This window comes from Elgaria multicarinata, chromosome 7, assembly GCF_023053635.1.
Source record: "Elgaria multicarinata webbii isolate HBS135686 ecotype San Diego chromosome 7, rElgMul1.1.pri, whole genome shotgun sequence".
Classification (NCBI taxonomy): Eukaryota; Metazoa; Chordata; class Lepidosauria; order Squamata; family Anguidae; genus Elgaria; species Elgaria multicarinata.
The window spans coordinates 36,061,404-36,077,951 of record NC_086177.1 but is presented as its reverse complement, the minus strand read 5'-3'; the positions used below and the strand labels follow the sequence as shown (position 1 = coordinate 36,077,951).

Below are 16,548 nucleotides of genomic sequence, written 5' to 3'. Positions count from 1 at the left end.
TACATTATTTCTCATTGCAATTAAATTAACATGTCATAATTATTCATGTGGGTAATTGGTATAAAATATCCAATTCTAGTAGCCAATAAATTAATAGTACCGCTTCTAATCCCACTATCATGGGAGTCAGATGACGTGAGAAAGCTTAATCATATTTTCCAGGTCTAGTCACTCTGCACTAAAAATGGTAGAATCCTTTCAGTGCTTTGCAAGTGTAATTCTACACATAGTAAGTAAGCACAATACTAAGCTCACATCTTTCTTTAATATGCTATACTTGATGTAATGAAGAATGCAAAGCAGTGGAGAGCTGACAACATTCTACCCCACCGTATCAAATACAACATGTGCTATGACATCCCAAAACATTTGCATCAACCAACAGCTCCTCTATATACGGACAAGATTGGCTTTCTTGCCAGTCTTCCCAGCACTTGTTTGAACTTATTTTGTCAATCTTATACACATTGTGTCATAAGTACAAATAGAAAAGTAACTTTTTTTCTTGATGACAAATAAGAAATGAATGAAGGTCCTAAAGATCATAATAAGTACAATGTTACTTTAGGACTCAAGTATAGTCCCAATATTAACCTCAATGTTAGATTTAAATATTCTAAATAGAGGCTCAAAATGGCTCAAAAGGATGCCATCTTGAGGGACAAACAGCTGTTGAATACATGTCCAACTTTTGGGCTTCCCAGAGGCATCTGTTTGGCTGCTGCGAGAAACAGGATTCTGGACTAGATGAAATGTTAAGAACTGCTCTGCTGGGTTAGGCTAATGTTTTTATGCTTATAGCTTCAAAGTTAAGCAGTAATAAAGGTTAATACATAATGGTAGACGCAGATTTGCACAAACTTCAACACTGCTTGAAGTTATTTTGACAAGAACATAAAAGATAGTGAAATATACCAATTAATACTACACTGTCAGAACGTTTAATGCAGAACAAACATCAATTGTTTAGAGAGGTTATTCAGAAAATACAGAGTAAGCTTAAAATCAGTCATGCCCTGCTTAAAAAGATTATGAGGAAGTGTTGATTGCTTTTCTGCATAGACAAATATATATTAGGATTAGATGGTTGACTTCTCATCATGGGCCTAGAAGAAAGGCCATGCTTATTTGACCAATGTAATTCAGCAAACTGATAATCTTACAGTATTAAGTATTTATCATAGATAGTTTTACCCCACTCCTCAAAATTTCTCAAAGTGGATTATAAAATATGGGTGTAGCAAGCAAGATTATTAACTTTCTACATATGCTTAAGGCTTATCTACAATAATACTTTACTGCAGCCGACCCTACATTGAAAGTTATTCATTGATATGGCAAGCAACAAAACAAAACAAAACACAGATTTGAGAGGTTCAAGCATTGCCCCTCTTCAGAGCAGCATATTGTCCCGAGAAAATGTAACTGCACAATCATGTCTGGAGACTGAAATCCTGAGTTATTTCATGCTGTGATTATGGCTAGCAGTCATGAATGGACTACTATTGCCTGTCTTTGTGGCCGCTCCTTGGCTTTCTGTTTGCAGTCTTTGACCTTTTCACGGGGCACAAAAGGTGATCCAAAGCTTGCCTTAGTTTTAGTTTCTGTTGTTCCTTATGGTCATACGCAAATCTACATCTTGAGTTTCTGCAATTCCCTACTTTACCATGGGGCACTGTGTAATGTTTGAGACACGGCTTCTTAAATCCCATCAACACTGTCACTAAACTGTGAAGGATTGGGATCTTGTACCTTTTTATTAGCACACCTCTTTGACTACCAGATGTGGTTTCAAACCCCACTTTTCTGTTGCCTGAATTGTCAATATATTAAAAAATATACCTCCATTCCTTATCCATTAATTTTCCCCGCCACTGCTGAATACTTAATAAAACTGTATGACCTTAGCATACTCAGTAGCAGGATTCTAGGCTTTAGGCATGGGATAAGCAGACAAGAATATTTATTTAGAAGTTAAAACAAATATACATTTTTTATTTAAAAATCTTATTTACACTGAAAGATGTTCACTTCAGATGTTTAGCAATATGCTTTAAACTTGCATTTAAAGGTACTGTCTCTTTAAGGAAGCACCTATTTCCTTATCCTGATTTACTGCCCTGTTAAACCCAATTGCCAATTGCCTATTTCCCTATCTCTAACCCAGTTCGCTTTCCCAGAATGACTTGCAAGTCTAGTCCTAAAGTTCTCCCTCTGGTCAGGAACTCAATGGAAGGATGCAGAATTGGACAAAAGTTAGGGTGACCATATGACCGGATTTGTCCGGGTTTTTGATGGCAAATCCGGGTGGGGGAGGGGAAATCCGGATTTTTTTCAAAGACCAGCTCTAATGGGAATTAAACAAAAATGCTTATAACTCCTTCATTTTTTAAGATAAAGACATGAAACTTTGCACAATGGTAGCTCTTAGGAAGGGCTTTAGTCATACCAAATTTGAAACAGATCCGTTCATCCATTGATTTTTTAGGAATTTTTTAAAAATTGAGGTTTTAAAATTATTATTTTTTAAATCGTCATTTTTAAAGATAAAGAGATGAAACTTTGTACCATGATAGTTATTTAGGTAGCGCTTTAGCCATACCAAATTTGAAACAGATCTGTTCATCCATTGATTTTTTAGGAATTTTTTAAAAATTGAGGTTTTAAAATTATTATTTTTAAAATCATCATTTTTAAAGTTAAAGAGATGAAACTTTGTACCATGATAGTTATTTAGGTAGCGCTTTAGCCACACCAATTTTGAAACAGATCCGTTCATCCATTGATTTTTTAGGAATTTTGTAAAAAGTGAGGTTTTAAAATTATTTTTAAACTGTCATTTTTAAAGATAAAGAGCTGAAAGTTGGCACCATGATAGCTTTTAGGTAGAGCTTTAGCCATACCAAATTTGAAACAGATCTGGAACCAGTAGCAAACCCTGTTAACAACAACAGCAGGTTGCAATGAGTGAAGATACAGTCAGAAAAGATATTTGAGGGAAGGGGAGAATGTAACACACAGAGTATAGCAAAAGCTTCCAAGTACAGCAAAACCTACAAAAGTAGGAGTGAGTGAAGTTAATTTCAGATACATTGAATCTCTCACTTGTTCTTTATTTCAGTGATTTTAACATTAAGATGTTATGTAGAACAGATTTGTCTTAAATGTGTGCTGTAAAATCAGACATGTGACCAAGGCTATGTTCGGGTGGGCACGCCCCCTTGGGGGCGACCATGTTGTCCTCCTTTTTGGTTTCCAAAATATGGTCACCCTACAAAAGTGTCTCAGAGTAGACTCCTAGCTTCTCGAGATGAGTCTTTCCTCTTCATGACCAGGACACAACAAAGAAGGAGTTCACTCAATGGCCTCCTTGAGTATTAATTGTTTCCTGGGCCAAACTGTTTCTACTGTCACTTTGGCCAAATGCTTTCCTGGTGAGTTGCTTCGGAAGTCTTCCACTCCTTGCTAGCTCTCACAGCTTCAAGTTTTAGTGATTTCAGCCTCTTCTCTAGATTCAGCTGTTTTCTCCTTTTCTGCCTGAATTGACCAAACTGGTCCAAGTGTTGGGATAGTCTTTTTATACATTCTAGCCAGAACCTTCTGACCTTTTTACACACTGTTAGCTGCTAGTCCACTATGACCTATACTTACGAGTTAACAGAGTGTTCATTAACTGGCTCATTGCAAGCTGACCTTTTTGATTCTCCTATCAAGTGTATAAACAGACAGGATTAACTGTGAACCAATAAGATTCACAACTGCTTTTTTGGTAGCAACACTAACAGGTTAACTTGCAGTTGGCAGGCTGCCAGAGTAGGCCTCAGTTACAAAGTTAGTAATAAAATTCAGGGCATGTCTACACCAGCCATTTATCCCGGGATCATCCCTGTGCATGCAAATGACACACAGGGGATCCCAGGAGCAGGCAGAGACAATCCCTCCATTTTCCTGGGATAATCCTTAGGGGTAGAAAGGGCCTCAGTTAAGAGGTACCAGTTTCAACTCTTCTCTATTAACCACTAATAACAGGTATGGGAACCTCGAGCTACTGCGATTTCCCTGTCTGGCCCACCATCCTCTTACCCATGTCCCACCCACCCCTCTGGCCCACCAGCTTCTTGCCTAGACCCTGCCCCCTCTCTGGCGGGAAAATCTCTTATCTCCAATCAGGAGATAAGAGTTTTTCCGGCCAGGGAGAGTGGGCAGGGGCCTGGGGAAGAAACTGCTGAGGGATTCAGTCCTGCTTATTTCTGTGGCTTCTCCTACAGAGGCTTGGCACTTGGGATGTTATCAGAAAGTTTTAAAATTTAAATTTTGTATACTTGTTTTTATCTCAATTTTAGAATTTCTGTAAACCGCCCAGAGAGCCCTGGCTATGGGAGCGGTATATAAGTGTAATAAATAAATAAATAAAGTGCTGTTGAATGATTCAGTCATGGTTATGCCTGAGTAGACATGAAGAAACTTCTAAATAGGCTTAAAATAGGGAACACATTTTAGCCCTGTTCACTATGCCTTTGTCTCCACCCACAGATGGAATGTGGCCTCCCAAAACCTTTTCCAAATCTAATTTGGCCCTTTGGCTGATAAAGGTTCACCCCACATGTCTTATAAAGTTATACTATTTTATTTATTTATAATTATTTATTTATATTTATAAATTGTACACATTTATTTATAAATTCTTTATAATTAATAAATAAATTATATATATTTACACACTTATTTATAAATTTAACGTATTTTGAGGATACAGTTTTTCCATATGTGGATATACATAAAGAAGAATAGTCTAAGAGAGTGGGAGATTAACATGATGTCAGTCTAGTGATCTCTGTGATCATACAGCCATACTGCTGAGAATTGGGATTCCCTTTTAGTCATAGGATAACTAACTGCTGCATAAAACATAAACTTCACATTTCATGAACTTTTAAAAGTAGAGAACTCTGCCTGCTCCCTTTATAGTTACATATAAACTCCCTTTATAGTACATATACATTTAGTTAAAGAAGCAGGTGAAAATATAAATGCAGATCGTGCTCTGTGAACTATTCTCAGATGCAGTAAACCGCAGTCTAAATAAGCTATTAGTTTCCAAGGTTTCCACTATTTGAGTGCAAGTACAATTGTTAAGATAAATGAAGTTCCTACCCCTTCTGGTTCTAAAACCAATGTAATTACATGTTACGACTGACTCCCAGAGTCATTTTCAACATTTTCCCACTTCCAGGGTATATGATCACATGTGAACCAACAGTATTTCACAGAATACTTTAGAGCAATTTCTATGTTCAAAGAACCTATCACTGCAGACATGCACATCGCTACAAGGCATACACAATTTGCATTTTGTTGGTTCATGTGTACTTTCCCACAATCGCAGGTGCAATTGTGCCCCACTATAATCTCACAGAAATAAATCAATGACAAAAGTTACCGTGCAAACCAGCAAAGGTAGAAACATGGTAGATGTTGAGATTTGTTCCAGCATGGCAGCCTTTTCTAAATTGCTGGGACTATGATTATTATTTTTTTGTTTCAGCTGAATGGCACTATCCATATTCACATAAAAGAACATGATTGCTAATGGATCTCAAAGAAATAAACTGATAGGTTGTGACATTTCTTTCAGATCTGCACGTCAACTTGCTCATGACATGACATGGGAGGATGTTGTTAAAATCCGATTTTTTCTTTATTTCTTTAGAAATAGCACAGAGAAAAAGAGAAAGAAAAATGAGAGAAAGAACTTAAAAAAAAAAATCAGCCACATACAAAATGTAGATTTTCTCCTAGTAGTAGAACAGGCTATTTCAACTCACTGGAGAAACCTTTTCTTGAAAACATTCACATAAAATCTACGCAGCCCTTCAGTTTCACTGAAGCCATTCCAAAACCATTCCACTACAGGATAAAAGAACTTTTGAAAGTAGAGAAATCTGCCTGCTCCCTGTATAGTTAAATTTATATATTATTGAATACCAGCTTCAAAAATTCCTTTTAATCCAAAACAGGAGATGGAAGTTTTCCAAATGAAAAAATCCGAAACTGGAGACAAAGTTTGCCAAAGCCTAATTCAAATTAGGATAAATCTCATGACAATACACCTACACACACTCAAATAAATGGTCTATGAGAATATTTTTTCAAAAATGTTCTTAAAAAATTATATTAGGTGGTGCACGTAATCTCTAATTTTGCTATCATAAGGACTGTTTTGTTTCTCTGCACTTCTGTTCTATGCCAACTCAGGAACCTGTGTGCTTTGCTCAAGGCAAGGGAAAAATCAGAGTTACGGTCAACCTTTGTGTTTTCAGAAATGGTGCTGAGCCATTGCTTCTCCATCCCAAAATGCATTGCAATCTGTGCAGTACAATCTGTGCAGTGCAATCTGATACCTGCAACACATACCTCTGACTAATTCATTCAGACTGCAAATCTCCATTTTGAGATTGGGTCAATCTGAACTGCAGACCTCATGGCTACAACATCTGGCCAATTTGGGGGGGCTTTGCTGACTCTTCATCTATGTCCTGCTTTTTGCATCATCAGCTATCCTGACAAAAGGCTCTAAGAACACAAAAGCTTGCACATTTTTGTGGAAATTTCATTGATCCGATATTTGGTATTGCTCTACTGTGGATTTTGGACTCTTATTATTATTTTTCACCTTCTGATATTTGCTTATCACATATGTAGCCTTTCCAGTAAGGCATGGATGCTTGTCATTAAGTCAGATAGAAAACTATTCACTCACCATGTCAGCCTGAACAACCTTCTTTGGAATTCTCTACTTGGTTTTCAAATATATCTGTACACCATCTGCTCTCCTGACCTGTAAGAGGAAGATAATGAATATTCTTCAGTATTTTTCAACTTTTAAATTACAAAGAAAACTCCATCATATTAAGTATTTACATAAGGAATTACTGCGGTTTCATATCATTTATATGAGTAATTTATATTCTGCTTTACAATTCTTATGAATTTTCAAGGTGGCTCACAATTTAATATTGTGCTATATTATAAAAAACCAAAAACACAGCACAAACAGTAAATGCTGCACACAGCCGATAAAATAGAAAATAAAATTCTATAAACTCAAAGCATACACAGGGAAAGTGGGAATTGTTCTGTACCACCACCACCCCCACGCACACAAAATTCAAAAACTTGTGGATTATGAAATATCTTCTTTTACATTGATGAATAACATATTTAAGACAAGGTTTTCATATATTGCTACCCAGCCTTTAGTCCCCAAAATGACTTCTAAAAACTACATGATGTAGGACTACAGATATCATATTTCAAGAAAATGTACATCACAGTCTTGACAGTTCAAGCTCTATTCTATACAGTCCTGTGTTTCTGTGCTTGTTCTAGTTAGATACTGTAACAGTCAATAAATGTTGTTCTAAAACCCACATGTAAGAAAACACTGCCACTGCCATCACATGCAGCAGAACAATGTGTGGGTTATTCCACCTAGTTTTCTTTCCTTTCCTTTTTTTAAAGAATTTTGAAGCTTGGGTCTATACTACAGTTTTTAATAAAATCCCAAATAGATCTCACAGTTAGGGGATGCTGTATCAGTTATAAAATCCTTAACCACTACCACTAAAATAAACTCTCTATACTATTATTTATTCATTAAAACATTTGTATCCCGCCCTATTATCACTGGGATCTCAGGGCGGCATACAGATAAAACCAGAACAATATAAACATAAATAATTTACACAGATTAAAATGTATTAAATCGTTAACAAATTACAACTAGCAGGAAAAAAATTAAAAGCAATTAAACAATTAAAATCATTTAAAACTATGCGTAACTGTGGAGAATTTAGCCCTTGAAGGCTTTGATAAAAAGCCATGTTTTAACTTGATGCCGAAATGAAGCCAGTGTCAGTGCCAGTCAAGCCTCCAAGGGGAGGGTATTCCACAAACAGGGTGCCACAACAGAGAAAGCTCACTCCCACATCCCACCATAATATATGTCTAGCATTGGTGGGATGCAGATGAGGGCTCCTCAAACAGATCTCAAATCTCGGGCAGGCAGATATAGGGAGAGGCGCTCCTTCAAGTACCTAGGTCCCAAGCCGTTTAGGGCTTTGAATGTCATTGCCAACATCTTGAATTCCAATCGGAAGTGTATAGGCAGCCTGTGCAATTTTTTAAAGACCGGTGTTATATGCTCTTTATAAGATGTTCCAGGGAGCAGTCTAGTGAGCAGCATTTTGCACCAGCTGCAACTTCCGACTCAATTTCAAGGGTATCCCCATATAGAGTGCATTATAGTAGTCTAATTGGGAAGTTACTATGGCTAGGTTGTCCCTGTCCAGGAAATGCTGTAGCCGGCAGATCATCTGAAGGTGACCCCAAGTACTCTGGGCTACAGAGTCCACTTGGGCCTCTAGAGACAAGGATTTATTTATTTATTGCACTTATATACTGCTCCCATAGCCAGGGCTCTCTGGGCGGTTTACAGAAATTCTAAAATTAAGATAAAAACGAGCATACAAAATTTAAAATTCTAAAACACAGAACATACACACATAAAGCATTAAAAACCGTTAAAAAAAAACTAAATATGTGGGTGATTAAGATGTGCCGCCATATGCCTGGGCAAAGAGGAAAGTCTTAACCTGGCGGCGGAAAGATAGCAGCGTTGGTGCCAGGCGAGCCTCGTCAGGGAGATCATTCCATAGTCTGGGGGCCACCACAGAAAAGGCCCTGTCCCTCGTTGCCACACTCCGAACCTCTCTCGGAGTAGGTACCCGGAGGAGGACCTTAGATGTTGAACATAGTGACCGGGTATATTCACGTCGGGAGAGGCGTTCCATCAGGTATTGTGGTCCCAAGCCATGTAAGGCTTCATAGGTCAAAACCAGCACCTTGAATTGGGCTCAGAAACATAAAGGATGGATCTAGGAGTACTCCCAAGCTGCGCACCTGCTTCTTCAGAGGGAGTGCAACCCCATCCAGAACAGGTTGTTTACCCAGTTCCCAGACTTGGAAACCACCAATCCACAGAGCTTCCATCTTATCAGGATTCAGCTTCAGTTTATTGCCCCACATCCAGCCCATTACAGCCTCCAGGCACTGGTCCAGCACCTTCACCACCCCAGCTGATTCCGATGTCAAGGAGAAATAGAGCTAAGTATCATCAGCATACTGATGGCACCCCCCCCCAACCCCTAATGACCTCTCCCAGCGATTTCATATAGATGTTGAATAGTGGTGAACATCTTTCAGGTTTTGGGGGCTACACTGCCCACTCCAAACCCCACTGGAGGCTGCTTCCCACTTCCCACCACTTCACCAATATGCCACCCAAAATTAGTAGCATGGCAGTGGGGTGAAAAAGCCTCTTTTTAAAAGCAGAAATTTTCAGTTTGCTGCCAAAATTTGGTGGCATAGCAGTGACATGAAAAAGAGGCTATTTTGCTTTAGCCTTTTTTGTTTTTTTTGCTGCTGCCACACTGCCAAATTTCAGTAGCAGAAGATACTCCTTTTTTTTGGCCTTTTCCAACCACTAGGTAATACTATACTATTTGCATTCAATTTACTTTTTTTACCTAGTGCACCACCTAAATTTATATCTGGGTTAACTAATGTAAAAGCTGTCATGTTTCTCTTTACACTGGATCTCTGCCCACCTAGGAACCTGTGTGCTTCACCCAAGGCAAGAGACAAATCTGAGTTCCACCCACCCTTTTGTGCTTTCAGCAATGAGGATCAGCTATTCCTTCTTTGCTAGGTGTAATCTGATTCCTGTAATATCTACCAGTTACTAATACATTCATTCTGCAATCTCCAATTTGATACATTGACCTGGTTCGCCCATAACAACAACAATGTATTGGATTAAAACCCAAAGGATTGTCGGGGACAACTGGGAGAGAGTGGGTGCACTGCATGCAACAACAAACCATGGGTTAACTGCTAAATTGCTTAATCCCTAAACAACCCAGCAGTGAGAGTTCAGATGTCTCACTCATCAGGAGCCAATCATAGGTTGCTTATCTGATTGTGGTTGCTAAGTAAAAAGCAGAAGAGGGAGGATGAGCTTGTGCACGACAATCCATCTGTTTTTAAACCAATGGGTTGTCATTACATATGCACAGCAATCTAAATAGGCCACATATTTGGATTTTTCTGGTTTTTTCACCATCCCCTACCTTTTGTAGCACCTAGCTTGATGAAGAGTTCTGGAGAATTTGAAAGCTATTGTGGCATTTTGGTTGGTGCTAATATAGGCGTTCCCCAACTGTGAATTTATTTATTTATTATTATTTATTAACTACATTTCTATACCACCCAATAGCCGGAGCTCCATTCCATTCCCTCTTCTCCCTCCCCACCATACAACACACACTTACAGACCAATGCAGCTCTCTTCATTTCTCACCTCTCTAAAAAAGTTATACTGAGATGCACTGGAGAGTATTTCCATGACCAAAAACCAGATGTATTTTATTGGATGGTTAATCTTTTAAACCAGTTATAAACTCTGGTCCATTAGTACTGCTAATTCCTGGCAGTACCATATACATCTCCATGAACTACAGTAGTTAGCTGTAATTGTAAATACTGTCATGCATGGGGGAGTGTGTCACGGCAAGCACCAGCTACACAAATAATACCACTGGCATTATACCACAAGTAAAACAAAACAAGCTAAAACACCATATCTCCCCAATATTCCAAGTGCTCTCTTACTCATCAGAGAAAGTGCTGCATCTTTTGAATGATGATTGCATTGCCTGAAATTCACTCTTCTATTAACTGCTATTGCTATATGGACATTTTTGCTTTTAGGAAGAATGTTTTGTTCCTAGCGATGATGTTCAGTCATCTGATCTCGCTCAAGGTCAATGTCTTCAGCAACTTGATAAGGATTACATCATTCCCCTCTATCCATCTGTAGGACAATTACATCATTGATCGATAATGGCGGTCTGTGCTAACTATTAGCATATTCATATAAGCAACAGAGTACATCAAATCCCTGCCATCTACTAAAAGCAACACATGTTCATAAAGGAACCCACATCTTTTCTCCCCTCTCCAAGATTTATTTTACCACAAGATAATTTTTTTTTTACAATCCATGAATAAATATGTGCAAATGCATAGTAGAGTACAGTTCACTCAGAATAAATTGCCTATGGGCTTGCTTAATGATCCCAGGAATAATGAGGGTTATTTAGGCCTATTAGCAGGACTCAACAACCTTACATCAGATTTATTTAGATGGCTGGGAGAAGCTCACAGTCTTGTAGCTGTAACCTCTTTCTCAGTAGGTCACGCCAGTTTTAGATCTTATTGCAAATTTTGGAGAGTGTATCAAATTCCATCCACATGAAAATTGCTCCCTTTCCCTACTATACCGCTGCTAGGCTACATGTGGGACTGGTATGCAAACAAACCTGTCATGACTATAATAAAAATCCAATGGTTATTTTACCAGTGTGCTTCTCTGAGCAATCCCAGACTCAGACCTTTAGGCAGTTATCTTCAAACCATTTACTAGATAATTTAAACGAAGAAGCATGAGGGCTGTGGCCTTAGGAATTAAGTTCTATAATGACAAACATTTGGGGTAAATATTTAAAATCAGTTTAGCTTTCCCCAGCTAAGGACAGGAAGGTCTGGCCTGGAACTCTTTAAATATTTTGTTATGATGCCAGATAGTATCTCACCTCACCCCATTCACACTAGGCTTATTCACACAACACACTAACCCACACTCAGTGGTTGTCTCGTACTGTAGCTGCTCCAGCTTTCTCTGGGAGACAAATGAGGCAAAGTGCTAGGCAATTTACAAAGCTTTATTGCAAGCAATAAACACTTCTCTAATACAAGCTAGGCACCTTCTGTGAAACTCCCCCTTAGGCAAAAACTATGCAAACTAAGCAAAACAATTGTCTGTTCAGAGAAAAGAAAAGGCTTTTCAAATGTCCATAACTTCAAGGTGGTTGATGTGTGGACAATTTCTCATGCAATCTGTCTGACTGTCTCTTTGCCACTAACCTCGCTGAACGTTTTAGTTTCCGGTGATTCCTAGCATCAAGTAAGGTTTCTGAATGCTCACCACCAAAAGCTGATTCCCTGTCCACTGAAAGCATAGAATTTGGCCTTGAAGAGATAGACTCTAGAGGGGGCAGATTTCCAGCTGAAGCCTCTCCCGTGTGAACCTCCTCCCCCACCGGCTCTAACTGCCTGGTGTCTGGCTCCGCGTCTTCTGAGTCTGAGTCTGTTTCTGATTGATTACCTGCATCACCTGCTCCCAATACAGGAGCAGTAGGGCTATACATGACAGTGGCTTAGTGTGAGTTGTTGTTGAATTGTGGGTTGTTTGCGTGTTGTCTGAACCCAGAACATTTTCTGCAGGGTGGCTTGTTAACCATGCAATGTGGCTTATTTTTCTCAAACAAGCCAACTTGAGAATCCATGGTTTGTTGTTGGGTTGTTCAGGGTGATTAACAAGCCACACTGCATGAAAAACAAGCCACCCTATGGAAAATGTTCTAGGTTAAGACAACACACGAACCCACGGTCCAACTAATAACCCACAGTTCAGCAACAACCCACACTCAACCACTAAGTGTTGGTTAGTACGTTGTGCAAATTTGGTCTCTCACTCCACAAAGAAACCTGCAGCTTCTTAAACCGAACCAGATTCTTCCCAATCATCTGGGAAGATGATTTTCTAAACTGCTAGATATCTGCAAGTGGAGAATTGGTTGTTTCAGTGCTTCCCTGTAGTAAAAACATCTGCCTCATATGTAGTGTTAATAAGTCAGGAACAAGGTCAAGCAGCTTTGCATAAGTGGAAAATGTTTTTATATAGAGGAGCATCAAACATATCAACCCACATATAATTGCAAGTGGTAAAGTTCAAGAAGGACTGTATTGAATGCTATTCCTGCACATTAGATCTGTCATGCTGGTTATGCATTTTGATCATCTATTCTACTCCCTCCCTCACACCTTCTCCATGATTGTTCTAGCCAAACATCAACTGCAAGTCCAGCCCATGAGTCATCTTGTAGCTTTGTGCTAAGAAAATTGGAAGGGTGCGGGGAAATAACACACGTGCACTGGCACCACTTCCCCTTCGCAAAGATTTCACACCCAATCCTCAAACTACTTTTTAAATTGGGGAATTTTAAGAGGAGTTGCAAGATTCTTTGACACAACTTTTGAAAGGTAAAGTCTCAATTCTAAAAATGTAAAATAAAAACCATTTCCAGGACAGTTGTACTGAAATTGAAGCGAATTGCTTTGGCACTCCAAAAATTCAGATTAACCTCAACATTAGAAAAACTATTATGAGAAGTACCCCCTTCAGTATTTATAGTTTTGCCCACAATGCTTCTCTTTTCAAGTAATCAAAGTCGAAACTAATCAAAGTGGAAAGCAAATTCCCCATAATTATACCACATTATAATACAATTTTCCAGCAAATAACTTGTCTGTGTAACATGCCATATACTTCCTAAAAGCAGCTAAATAAGTAAAGTACTACCTACGATTCACTAGCTCTTTGTCACCATCTCAGAACCCAGCAGTAGTCTGTGGAGGAGGAAACGTGTCAGTGTAGCAAATTTTAATTCTGATGCAAAGTAATTTATTGTACCTGCCTCTGAAAAGCAAATTGATATAATCCTCTAGAAGTCATGTGTTATAAGGTTTGGCTGTGTTCTCTCCCACTGCTGTTTTTCCCTTCAAAGAAAATGACAGAACTGGATGGGGAGATCCAAAGCAAAACCTGCAACTAAATTAGATATAAACTGCTAACACACATGGCAGGGGTCCACAACCTTTATGGACCCCTGTGTACATTTGGGAATTTGAGAAACTGTTGTGGGTACCATCACAAAATGCCTAACAGTTGGCATACAGATATCACCTTCAAATGGATACTTATTTGGATCTTTTGTCCACTGTTGTTGAAGCATATGTATAATTATCAGAAAGCTGTATGGATTTCACATGTATTCATTGCTATGAATATATAAAAATCCATGTACATATATTAAAAAGGTGGGGGAATCACGTTTTGTGGGTGCCTATGGGCCCTATGTTGGGGACCCCGATATATGGCACAGTGTCAAAAGAACAGTCACTTAGGACCCAAAACAGAGTAAGAGGACAGTGAAATCTTTTCACTCTCCCATGCCAAAAAGACTTTCCCCAGACTTGGTAAGTGATGCTTCTTCCCCCCACTTCTTTAGAAAAGGATGTATTTGTTTCCTAGGTAATCATTTTTCACTTTTTAAAGAAGTCGTTCAGAAAACTGTGCAACATTTTAAAAACACCCCCCCTCACTGAGGTATGAAAGCTCTGTTGGTGGTGTTTGATCTATAATGTCTATTTCACACATGCAAGTCATCACTCAATCTGGAAGTCAATAAGTGATAAATATGCATGTGTAAACTCACCCGAAAGGAACCATGTGAGCCTGATTGCTATTCAAGCACTTTCAGTGCTTGGCAGACTGGACAAAGGCAGCAGGGTGATAGTGATATATGATCCTCAAAGCATTACTTTGTAGCTCATCGGTTCTTGTTAGAATCCCAAGAATCACGATTTTACTTTTTACCAGAGAAAGAAGAGTTTACTGAAGCATCCATTTCGGAATATAAGTACTGTAGAGTTAATGCATCATGCCAAAACACTGTAGTTTGGCATCACTGTTTTCATCAGAACAATATACACAATGCATCAATTATGTACAAATGAATAGTGGAGGCCAACTGTAACCCATCCCATGATATACTCATGATGTGGTCCCAAAGTCTGAGTAAGCTGACCACCACCCAGGCTTAGCTATCGCTTTTCCACAAAACTTTCTATGTATCTACTCTGTCTTTCAAATTCCTCCCATTTTTGCTGATTTTCAACTATTTCAGTAAAGACGAACCAGGCCCAGAATATTTCAACAGTCATTAAAGGTGAATTTATCTTCCGTTTCAATCTTGAATAAGGAGTACCCCATCTGAGCTATAAAAGCACGTTCAAAGTTAGTCAATGCATTTTTATGTACATGTAATTATGAGTTATTTGAAAGCACTCTTATTTGCACGCCTTTATTCTGATTCCTAAAGCTCAAATTAATGAGAAACTGGATCCATTCAGAAAGCATTTTATCTTAGGCTTTGAACAAAAAGGTGATTTTCATGTTGCTAATGAAGTATTCAGGCCAAGAATTAGCTTTAACATCTTTGAGGGTGCCAAGTGTTTCTGAAACAAGTGAGATAAATTAAATATCTGTGAGGAGCAGAGCTACTGTTGCAAAGAAAAAATGGCTTTTAAAATGAATACATATTATAGATTTCATACTTCCATATAACCAAGTAAGCAATTACCTGTTCTGGGTGTTTTGTGGGCTGCATATCAAGGAGAGGAGAACTGTTTGATGTGTTCATACCAACTGCCTTATAAGACAATCCTAAAAAAGTTTAATTCCCTTTGATTTCAGTGAAACTTAGATCCAGTTCACACGTCTTCAACAACCCATTGTTTGTTAACCATGGGTTGTTGAAAATGTGGCAAGAGCAAGTAAATGTGATGGTTCTCACCCACCTGCCTGCCCCTGCTGCAATAAATAACCCAGGGATGCTCTGGGTTATTTATCATGACAACCAAACCCAGAACTCTGGGTTGTTGGGGGACAAACAACCCAGTGTTCTGGGTTGGGACATCCAGACATGAATCGTCCCTGGACTGTTGAGCTCAGTGGCAGCAGGAAAGCAGCTGAGAATGAGCGAGCATGCTCACTCGCTCTCACTACATTTTCAACAACTCAGTTGTTAACCACAGCTTGTTGCGACGTGTGAACTGGGCCTTACTTTTAAGGAAGAGGACTTGGGATCACAGTTTTATACCTTGGTACTGGGAGAAAGCATAAATATAGGGCCATTACTACCAACTGCTCTGTGGGGAAGATCCAAGAAGGGAGAGGCTGGCAGACAAAGCCCATCACAGAAATTGCTCCACCTGAACTGTCCCTCCCTTCTTCCAAGGACTTTCTACCATTATCTGCCCTATGGGAAGGATGCTTATGAGTTCTTTTTAATATTGATTATGGTACCTTTTGTTAATGTATTGTCTTTCTTGGAATGCCTACTTGGAAAGATTTGTATCCTGAAAGATGAGATACAAGTAACTGCAATATATACATACATACAGGACCAACTAGCTGGTCTGAATTAGTCTTTTCTTCAAAACTAGCATGTGATAGAGCACATTGTTTGCATGCATGCAGAAAGTCCCACTTTCAATCCCCGGCTTCTCCAAGTAGGGTGAGGAAAGGAATCCCACCTGAAACCCTGGAGAACCACTACCAGTCAGTGTCGACAACACTGGACTAGATGGACCAATGATTTGACTCACATATGCACTGTGGCTTGCAGTATGCACTGTGTGAAGTACTTCTTCAAACATCACATAGTTAAACTATGACATTCACCACCGCAAGATATTGTGATGGCCACTAATCTGGATGGCTTTAAAAAGGTTAGATAAATT

At 38.9% G+C, this 16,548-nt stretch overlaps 1 protein-coding gene across 8 annotated transcripts in view; it reads right to left on the bottom strand.

Annotated features, from left to right (window-relative positions):
- Positions 1-16,548, bottom strand: part of ATXN1 (ataxin 1) — a 259,174-nt gene that overhangs the window by 115,508 nt on the left and 127,118 nt on the right. For 7 of the 8 annotated variants that reach the window (XM_063130390.1, XM_063130392.1, XM_063130391.1 and 4 more), the window contains one exon: positions 6,761-6,833. The gene's annotated coding sequence lies outside the window, so the exon portion shown is untranslated. Of the gene's footprint in view, positions 1-6,760; positions 6,839-16,548 lie in introns of all 8 variants that reach the window. The other variant, XM_063130396.1, reaches the window with a different exon arrangement.